Source organism: Saimiri boliviensis, chromosome 13 (genome assembly GCF_048565385.1).
Source record: "Saimiri boliviensis isolate mSaiBol1 chromosome 13, mSaiBol1.pri, whole genome shotgun sequence".
NCBI classification, from domain to species: Eukaryota; Metazoa; Chordata; class Mammalia; order Primates; family Cebidae; genus Saimiri; species Saimiri boliviensis.
In genome coordinates, this window is record NC_133461.1 from 13,985,384 (window position 1) to 13,996,310 (window position 10,927).

Here is a 10,927-nt window from a genome sequence, read left to right on the forward strand (position 1 = left end):
GCTTTAGCATTGTAACTATTATTTTTTTTCTCTTGGCTTATCTGTTGCTTTTTTCCTATAAAATACAAGCATTTCTTCCCTTATGAGACAATTATGATTTACATTTTAATACTTTTAGTGTTTATAGTAGTAGTACATTATTTTTTATTTATTTACATATGAATATATTTATAGTTACATTTTCAAAATTTTGTTTATATATTTATCAATTAAAATTACACACTATATGTGATCTCTATTATTTAGGTTATGTTGCATTAGTTGGCAAAAATTAACTTCAAAAATTCCTATCATAAGTATGTATCATGATAAATTATAAGAGTCCAAGAGAAATATTTATGTCTTCAAATAGGTACAATATTATTTTTAATCAAACATAAACTGTAGTATGTGATTTTTATAACTTTGAATAACGAGTAATAAGTGAGTAGTATGTTGGGGGATCATAACTTTGGATAATGAGTAATAAATGAGTAATATCTTGGGGGATAGCATATCTTAAATACAAAAATATTTTGAGTTATCTCAAAAATTAACAAATTTACTAAAAACTATGAAAGTCTTTATTTGTGAAGTAACTGTCTTTCCTCAAGTCTATCCACAAACTCTCCAGGTGGTATTATTCAACATGAAAAATTCTCAAAAATCTATAATTTAGCAACTGGAATGTGCTTGTGATGTATGCATACATTATGTTTTATAAAGTTACAGATATTGTCTGTATTGTTCAATAAGACAGTCTCTACAATTAGTAAAATACATATAGCATTGGTAGGTTTCCACTAAAATATGTTGAAAAAATAATTAAAACATCTATTTGCTGAAGGACATCTCCTAACCTTTGTCAGTAATTTTTGTTCTTTAAAGCTATAATTCTAAGCAAAAAAGCAAAAAATTGCTATTTCAAGAAATCTGGAATGAATAAAAATCTGGGCAAATATATGTATCGAAATTGCATATATATATATATATATATATATATAATTTCTTACACTCTACCAATATAATCAAGTGCTATTCACAAACAGTGCTGAAAACCTGTTTAGTCATTATCTTATTAATAACAAAAGATAGTAATCAGATTTTCAAAAATTATGTATTTTTCTTAAAACATGACAGTTAATAAAATGTCCATGAATTTCTCAAATATTAGTACTAATTATGCACATTTTGTCTCTAAATGATATTATTGTATTTTAGAATAAATTTAATTGCCTACGTTGGCTTTATATAGAGAGAACCAATGGCCATAAGCCCTCATAATATTATGAAATGAATTTGTATTGAGCAGAATTAGCACTGGCCTACCAACTTTCTTTATTGAGTGAATATATCAGTGGTCACTAAGAGACAAAAATAGTTACATTTGCTTTATAGAATGGCCCAAAGTGACAAAAGACAGAATAACACTAACAGGTGACATTTTAAAAGGTGACAACAAAAATAAACAAACTAAAGCTTTCTCTCTCTTGAAAAACCATGTAATACTAGGATTTTAATAGCAGCTAGTTTTACAGATGAAAACCAATGAACGGTATAGTTTATCTCCTACTAGACTGGTGGAGGAAGGAGAAGAAAGTACATATAATAACATTTAAAAGTAAAAATATGAGCAAATAAAATTACAATGGAAATTTTAAAGTATAAAAGATAACATTAAAGTTTCAAGTAATATAATGATGAAAGTGGGAAAATTTGGAACTGAATCAGATAGGATTTCAAAGTTAAATATTTCTTAATTACTTTCTGTCAATTAAGAGCCAAAAGAATGCTTAAGTAGTTTATTCATTTTATATTGCTATCATAACAAAGTACTACAAACTTAGTGGCTTAAAACAACATAACTTCATTATGCCAGTTTCTGAAGGTCTCATGAGTTCAGCTGGGTCCTCTGTCAAGGGTCTCACAAGGCTGAAATCAAGATTCAGGCAGAAGTATTCCTTACGAAAAACTAGGAAACAACGTACTGCCAGTTCATCCAGGCTTGTTTCTTGAGTTCAGTTTTATTGCAGTTGTAGGACTGAGATCCCGGTTGCTTTGCTGTCAGCCAGAGGCTGCTCTTTGCACTAGAGACTGTCCTCATTTTTTTCTCATGTTTTCCACGTGACCCACTCCAGCAAGGGCTGGTCAAATCCCTTTCACACTTCGAATCTTTCTTTCTCTGCTGCCTTATTCAGACTCAAGCTGCATAATGTTCTTTGCTCTTAAAGGTTCATGTGATTAGATTGCATCTCCCAGATAATCCAAAATAAACTCTCTATTTTAAAGTCCGTAAATCTAATGACATCTGAGAAGTTTCTCTTCGTAAGTTTCAATCTTCAATAAACTATTTTGCCAACTATAGTCAATTTCATTAATAGCACTTTAGATAACACAAAATTTGATACATATATTTAGTGGCCATTAGGTAGGGTCTTTTCTGAACTTACATCACTAGTAATAATAGGCAACATGTCTACGTAAGGTTTTTGTTTTTTGTGTGTGTGTGCCAGGCAATATTCAAAGTACTATTCATATATCAATATATTTAATCTCTACAACTAAAATATTGGCAGGTTCTATTCTCTTAAGATTTTTTAATATCACTTTTGTAGAGATAGGGTCTTGCTATTTTGCCCAAGCTGATTTCAAACTCCTGGCTTCAAGTGATCCTCCCGTTTCTGCCTTCCAAGGTGCTGGGAATACAGGCAGGAATCATGTCCAGTCTAAGTTCTGTTTTTATCTCTATCTTATGAAAGAGAAATAGAGGTAAAATAACTCACCTAGGATCATTGAGCTAGTAAGTAGTGTAAATGGGATGGTTTGGTTCCAGCATCAACTAACTCACTCTACAATTCTGACTTCATATATTAGAAATTGGGTTTTTCTAAAAATAGAAAAATAGGAATGACTATATATATTCTAGGTGGAAAAAAAGTACATTAGTATAAGACAATGAACGACAATTATTAGAATAATTATCTATCATACTTCGTTGAATCTCTTCACTTTGCCTGCACATAACTTGATGTATTACATGCATCAATTCACTCAAAATCTACCTCTTGGGGGAGCTTACAAAGTGTTCAGATTAAAGAACATTCACAGAGCCAAGCTACCATACTGACAGCTCTCTGCTTCATTTTGGATTCCCAGCTATAGAAAATTATAGTGTAATCTGGTAGTCAATGACAGTTTTAGTAAAGGTAAGTTTATTGAGTCAACAAAAACAATACCAGAGCGAAAAAGGACTAAAGTAATTTAATATTATTCAGATCAGATGACAGTTTGAATTAAAAAAGTATTATTCAGATACCTAACACTGAGGAGTAATTAATTAAAGACAAATGCAAAAAAATTTCTTTTACACTATGAGGCAAAACAGCATAGAGGTCTGAGATTTTGGAGTCAGAGAGGCCTTACTCCACAACTGCTATTTAGTGCCTATGCAATCTTGCACATTCACATTTAAAAATTTTGTTTCTATGTATAAAAATGGACTACCTAATATGCTAACAAACATTGAATAATATTGTCATGAGATTTTAAACAGCTAAACAATGCAAATTCCTTAGTTCCTAGTATGTAATACTCAGAATATAGCATTCTTAAAAATAGAATAAATTATGATTATTTTAAAATATGAGAATATTCGTTACAAAGAGCTAAAGAGACATTACTATGAAATTGGTGTCTTAAAATTGTGAGTTTTGTTTGTTGCATATTTTTAATCATATTTTTAAAAATACATATAGTAAAATCCACCTGTCTTAAGCTGACAGTCAACAAAGATTAGCATTTTACCTTAACAGTGTTCATCGGTAAAATTCATATTCATAATTAATTATTATTACATTGAATATTTATTGAGCTATTTGATTACCAGTTGCTTACAATTTGAAATCTAGGGAAAGGGAAGTACAGGGACAACTGTGATACCACGTAAAATGTGTGATATATGTGGTAGCCATAGTAAAGTTGGAGATTAAAAAAATTAAGGTTTACCGAGGATCTGACAGTTGTCCTGCAAGTGAAAGAAAGGCATGGGTACTATTTAATGACACTTATGTCTTACAGCAAAAGAGCATCCTATCAGGGGGGTGGAACAGCTGTTACAAGGTGAATGCAATAGGTTTTAAGGAGATCAGAAATACTTCATGGAGATAAGTGAATGGCTCTGTTAATGGACAGAAGAGGAGATATTAGGCCAGGTGAGGTGGCTCACGGCTGTAATCCCAGCACTTTGGGAGGCCAAGGTGGGCAGATCACCAGAGATCAAGAGCTCGAGATGAGCTTGGCCAACATGATGAAACCTTGTCTCTGGCAAAAATACGAAAATTAGCCAGGCGTGGCGGTGGGTGACTGTATCCAACTACTCGGGAGGCTGAGAAAGGAGAATCGCTTGAACCTGGGAGGTAGAGGTTGCAGTGAGCCAAGATAGTGCCACATCCCCCAGCCTGAGTGACAGAGCAAGACGCTGTCTCAAAACAAAAAGAAAAGAAAAGATAAAAGGAGATGTTAGAGAAATATTTTGGGGCAGGATTTAAATAATATACTAAGTGGATGGAGGAGATGATAGAAAGTAGGAGTTGATGTTGACACCAAAGTTTATTTCATCAATAAGGTAGATGGTGAGTTTCTTGAGATAACAAACAAGAGGTGACAACAACTTATAGAGGAGAATTAAATCTGCTTAATTTGATATATCCCTTGAAATGGAGATATTAACATACATAAAATATATTTACTGGATGAAAAAGAATCATATTTTCACAGAAGAAACAATATAAATCTTCTGAAATTTTTCCCAAATTTTAAATGACTTTGACAAGCATAAACTTTTGCCAAGACAAAGATATTTACTTTAATTATCAAGTCCCAGATGGGAATAAAATTAATTCCCGAGTTTTGTCACACACACACACACACACACACACACACACACACACCCCTACATCATAAAATGTCCATCGATAATAGACTGGACAGGGAAATGTGACACATATACACCATGGAATATTATGCAGCTGTCAAAAATGATGAATTTGTGTCCTTTGTAGGGACATGGATGAACCTGGAAACCATCATTCTCAGCAACTGACACAAGAAAATCAAACACCACATGTTCTCACTCATAGATGGCTGTTGAACACTGAGAACACATGGACACAGGGAGGGGAGCACTACACACTGGGGTCCATTGGGGGGAAATGAGGGAGGGGTAGGGGGTGGGGAGGTGGGGAGAGACAGCATGGGGAGAAACACCAGATATAGGTGAAGGGGAGGAAGGCAGCAAATCACACTGCCGTGTGTGAACCTATGCAACAATCTTGCATGTTCTTCACATGTACCCCAAAAACTAAAATGCAATAAAAAAATAAAAAACTGGAAAAAAAATCTAGATCCTTCCACAAATATGAATTTATATTTAAACAAACATACCATATTATAGTCTGTATTTTCTAATTTATAAAAATTAATCACTTTATGGGTACATATCATAATATCTACAGTTAAGGAAGAATCACAAGTAATTTTTTGTTAAGTAATTAATTTCAATTAAAAATTTTTTTTTAGGATTAACATGGTCTACCACCTAAATGGTAAAAGGGTAATTTAGAAAGGAATAATAAAGATGTAATAGAAATTATGTGTGGGTGCATATATATATATATATATATATATATATATTTTTTTTTTTTTTTTTTTTTTTTTTTCTCAAAACTCCTCTCTAGGGCCAACTGTGTACCTCTTCCGACCTTGGCTGAGCTTCCTGACTTGGCTGGCTTTCAGCTATCTAGAGTGGTTTCCCTATGGTGACAGCAGTAACTCAGGTCTATTTTGTAAATCTTTCATTGTCCAACTGCATAGCTTGGATCTGTTCTCATAACAATAGAACACTCATGCCGGACGCGGTGGCTCAAGCCTGTAATCCCAGCACTTTGGGAGGACGAGGCAGGTGGATCACGAGGTCAGGAGATCGAGACGATCCTAGTCAACATGGTGAAACCCCGTCTCTACTAAAAATACAAAAAATTAGCTGGGCATGGTGGCTCGTGCCTGTAATCCCAGCTACTCAGGAGGCTGAGGCAGGAGAATTGCCTGAACCCAGGAGGCGGAGGTTGCGGTGAGCCGAGATCGCGCCATTGCACTCCAGCCTGGGTAACAAGAGCGAAACTCCGTCTCAAAAAAAAAAAAAAAAAAAAAATAGAACACTCATAAAAGCAAATGTTCCAACGTGCAAGCCTATTTCATACTTTCGTTGTGGCATATCCACCAGCATTGCAAAGTGACCACTGCGTAGTATGTCAAAGCATAAGGCTTATCACGCTGTCCCAGACGGGTGGGCTTTGCAAACTTAAGTGCAAAGGTCGCAGGTGAAGAATGGCGTACATCAGTTTTAATCTGACAAAGCCTGCTACCTATCAAGAACAGTTTAGGATCTGAAATACTCTCCGACTTACAAGCTCACAAGTGAACGTATCAGCCTGCCACAATTTCATCAATGCTGCCAGAGATATAAGATACCACGGCAGAAACAAATGACCGTTATTACTCATAGTAATAGCGGAGACCAGAATGTCAGTATATTTGTGTCCATTTTCTGCATCCTCATTCCCACAAGGGATGTAAATAAGAAGAGATGGCACCTGCACATATCATGGGTTGCATCATATGAAAGAAACCCTGAGCTTTGGGAACCAGAATAATTTATAATGTGCAGTGAGCATGTGTGTCCTTAGCTCCAGAGGGAAATAGTAACTCAATAATGCAAAACTCTTCACCAGATATGAAGAAACATGAGACTCATGGAGAATTGTCTTCTAATAGAATTCAAATATGAAAGTTGGATGTTTTCTCAGTATTCTGCTGAGTTAGATCTTTTGTTTTGGAATGTCAGTTTTTCTTTTTCTTACTATCTCTTTTATTTTGATAAATGATTTTCTCCTACCAGTTATTAAATAATAAAAATAAGACATACATTTTGAAAACGTGAATGCTTTCAAATGCCTGAAAGAAAACTTAAAAAAAAAAAGGATCCCAAAGGCTTTGTCAGAACTTTTATTTCTTGCTTCTTATCTTTTTTAAGGGTAGTGTTTTATCAACTAAAAAATAAAAATAAAAGCAATACCTAACCAGCACATAAATGCTGATGGAAAATCTAAACTATCAGAAGATGCCGAGTACTTAAAAAATCCTATTAGTATATTACTCTAAAAAAAATAATTAAATATTAAGATTGGCATTATCCGTTTCAATAACCAAATTCTTAAACAACACACTATTAACTTACTTTATTTCTCTCTATCATCTCATATGCGCTATTCCAGATACTTCATTGCAAGACAAGAACACATCTGGAACCCCTTCAGTCATCCCTGGGCTAACAGTGATACCACAAAAGTAATAGCAAGCATTCTTTTTTTCTTCTCCAATCTGAATTTTTTTTTTTCATGTAGAAGAAAAGAGTTTTTAATGTGAAACTTTTATCATTTTTCTCTGTTCTGTCCTTTTAACAAAATAACTTTGGAGACATAAAAGCTCTTTTTCTTGAAAATATAGTGTAAGGGAAGATCCAATAGAACATTCATTTTTTTTGAAATGATTCTGTAATTGAAGTATATCTGCCAACTTTTAATTTTGGAACTTCGGCTGTATGAGAGTACAATCATGATATTAGTTTTTATGTTTTCCTTTACATGAAAAAAATTATTGCACTCAATTTTTATTCAAAGCCACAATATTATAACATAATACTTTAAATAAAATAGCTATCCATAGAAATCTCATCTATACAAAGTCACAAATATTTTCACATCACACATAATTATATTGTGGCAATTATGTTCAGCATTGCCTTCTTTACCCAAAAAGTAAAATAGTCATACAGAATATTCTGATAAAAGATCAAAGCTAATATAAATGATGCAGAGAAGACAAATAAATGAAGATGACTGATATTACGTAATCCATATTCCGTTTTCTCCTCTAAAAATTAGGGGAAAAAATTTTAATTTTTATTTATTTCTCACATTTAAATAGCTTTTGTTTTTGTTTTGTTTTGTTTTTTGGAGACAGGGTCTTGCTCCGGAGGATCACGCTAGAGTGCAGTGGAACTATCATGACCCACTGTAGCGTTGAACTCCTGGGCTCAAGAAATCTTCCCACCTCAGCCTCCTAAAAATAAAGTGGCCAGATGTTTTTCAAAGGTAAGATACATGCAAAAACTCATCTTCAGTTTTCTGTGATCCTATTTATATGCTGTGGACCTATTAACTGTGGTCTATTTGGAGTCTCTTGCTGTCAAACTCACTCATAGACAAAATTATTGTTTTATGTAACAATCACTGTTTCAGATGTGGTATATGCCATGTTTTTTCATGTATTGATATTTTTCAATTTTATATTTGCTTCTTTAATTGCTTCTGTGTGGTTTATATATATTTATCCAGAAAATGGAAAAAAAAAAGTCACATTCAGAACTGATTTTAACTTTATGAAATTAATTTTAGTTTCCTAAGGATTTAACCAACAACTAGTTAAAGTGAGAAACTTGATTTGGATTACTATTACATGTTTTTTTAATGTTTTGTTCACCTTTCTCCACATTAAAATTAATTTTGGTGGTTCCGTTCAACAAAACATTTTGCAAATGATGGTAAACATTTTGCAAACTGAATATTATCCATACATCATGTGTTCTTTAACAAGAACAAAATAAACATGCTCATTCAGTCACAATTATATTCACTCAATCAGAAACATCACCTGTCATCTTTTTAGGAACAGCCTCACTAGGGAGTCTGAGGAACAGCCTTCACACAAGCAGGTTTCCCAGTAATGGTTAGAATAACAATGCCTTACTCTTCCCTAGCTGTAATGTTTGTCTATATTACTTCAAGAATCTTACCTTATGTTTTCCAAAAACAAAAGGTAAGAATTTTGTAGGTGAAACTGAAAAGTTCCTGAAAAAAAAAAAAAAGTAGGCTCTTGGATTCAATACCTATTGAAGTCAGTTTTAAATTTCATAGCATTTCAAATATTCAGTACATGTAAATATATCTTCACAATTATTTGTTTCTCCTAAAGCCTCAACTCTTAAAGAAGAGCTTTATGCATAAAATATATCGTATTTATTAGTGTTTATTAACTAAATTAATTAAGAATTATTTACAAATAGACCGAAACAGTTTTTTTTTTTTCTTCTCCAGATTCAAAGGGCAAAGCTTTAAAGCACAGAGAACGATTAGATAATTAGATAACATAATTAGATTTTTTCCCCTAGAAACAAACAGAGACTAATTAAGAGTAAAGTGGAATTCTATAGTATTTCCTTGTCTCTGATTGTGGCAGAGGGTATTTCAGAGAGGGATATATTGTTGGATTTAACATGTTCATATTTATTTGTCTCTACAAATGATAATGTAATGTCCTGCCATGACTAGGAAGAAATCACTAGTATTCTCGAATCAAATGACTGTTAGAGAAATTTTTTTGTGAAGAATGCAAGAAACGTTTTTGTCTAAAATTTTCTTAGAGGTAAGCCTGACTGATTGGCACAGAGATTAGAATTTAACATATATTTATATATGTATATTTATACATATATACACTAATATAACTGATGGACAAATATTTTCTAAAACGTATTATTATAGTTCCTATGCAATTAAATGATTCATTTTGTTAGATGCTCCTCTTAAGGCACTGTATACAGTATTCTTTTCTGTTTCTGTTGTGTGTATAAGAGGTAACCCCTTGATTATTGGACAGAAAAGAAGATCTTCTAAAAGTATCGAGTTCCCAGAGTACAGCTTTGGTACCAGCTCCTTGGTGGGGTGTGGTGGTGGGTTGAATAGTGTCCTCCCAAAAATCTGTATTTCCACAGAACCTCCCAATGTGGCCTAATTTTGCAATAGAGTGTTTGAGGATTTAATTAATTAAGATGAGGTTATACCAGGTTAGACTAGGGCCCAGTATTCATTGACTAGTGTCCTTACAGGAAGAGAAGATACACAGACACATAAGGGAAGAAGCCCACATGATGATGGAAACACAGACTGGAGTGAGGCAACTACAAACCAAGGAATACTGATGTTTCAGGCAGCACCAGAAGCCAGGAGAGAGTCATGGGACCAGTTCTTCCTCAGAGCCCCCAGAAGCCTCCAAGTCTTCAGTGGCTTCCTGAATTGTGATAGAATGCATTTTGTTTTAAGCCATCAAGTTTGTGGTGCTTGCTCTCAGCAGTCCTAGAAAACTAACATAGAACTATGGAGAGAATACTAACAAAGTAGGAAAGCAACAGATATATTTAATATGATCCTTTTTTTCACATATCATGATAATTGTTACACTTCTTATGTAAAAACATATGCTCTTGGCCGGGCTCAGTGGCTCATGCCTGCAATTCCAGCACTTTGGGAGGTCGAGCCAGGCTGATCAGTTCTGCTCAGGAGTTCCAGACAGGCCTGGGCAACATGGAAAAACTCCATCCCTACAAAAAATACAAAAATTAGCCTGGTATGGCGGCACGTGCTTGTAGTCTCAGCTACTTGGGGATGCTGAGGCAGGAGCATAACTTGAACCCAGGAGGTTGAGGCTGCAGCAAGCCATGTTCATGCCATTGCACTTCCAAAACAAACGAACAAAAAATGCTCTTAAGTATCCCAAATGATGTCTATATTCTCTTATTATAAAGAGTGACATAAGTCTATGCAAACATGCATATATACAAACTCACACACACACACACACACACACACACATATATATATATATATATATATATATATATATATGCAGTATCTTTTCCTAAATAAACACTTACTTATAATTTACTTGAGCAGAGTGGCCAATAAAAGTCAAATGTTCATTAAATTTCTTATATTAACTCATTTAAAAAAAAAAACACGGTATATTGTATACATTAGGAATCTTGATTTTTGGT

General features: G+C 33.7%; 1 long non-coding RNA gene across 1 annotated transcript in view; it reads left to right on the forward strand.

The window, feature by feature from the left end:
- LOC141580927 (uncharacterized) overlaps positions 1-10,709 on the forward strand; it is a 128,643-nt gene extending 117,934 nt beyond the window's left edge. Inside the window, exons 2-3 of the long non-coding RNA XR_012513352.1 lie at positions 8,059-8,189; positions 9,983-10,709. This is a non-coding gene — a long non-coding RNA (uncharacterized LOC141580927). The remainder of the gene's footprint in view (positions 1-8,058; positions 8,190-9,982) is intronic.
- The last annotated feature ends 218 nt before the right edge of the window (positions 10,710-10,927 follow it).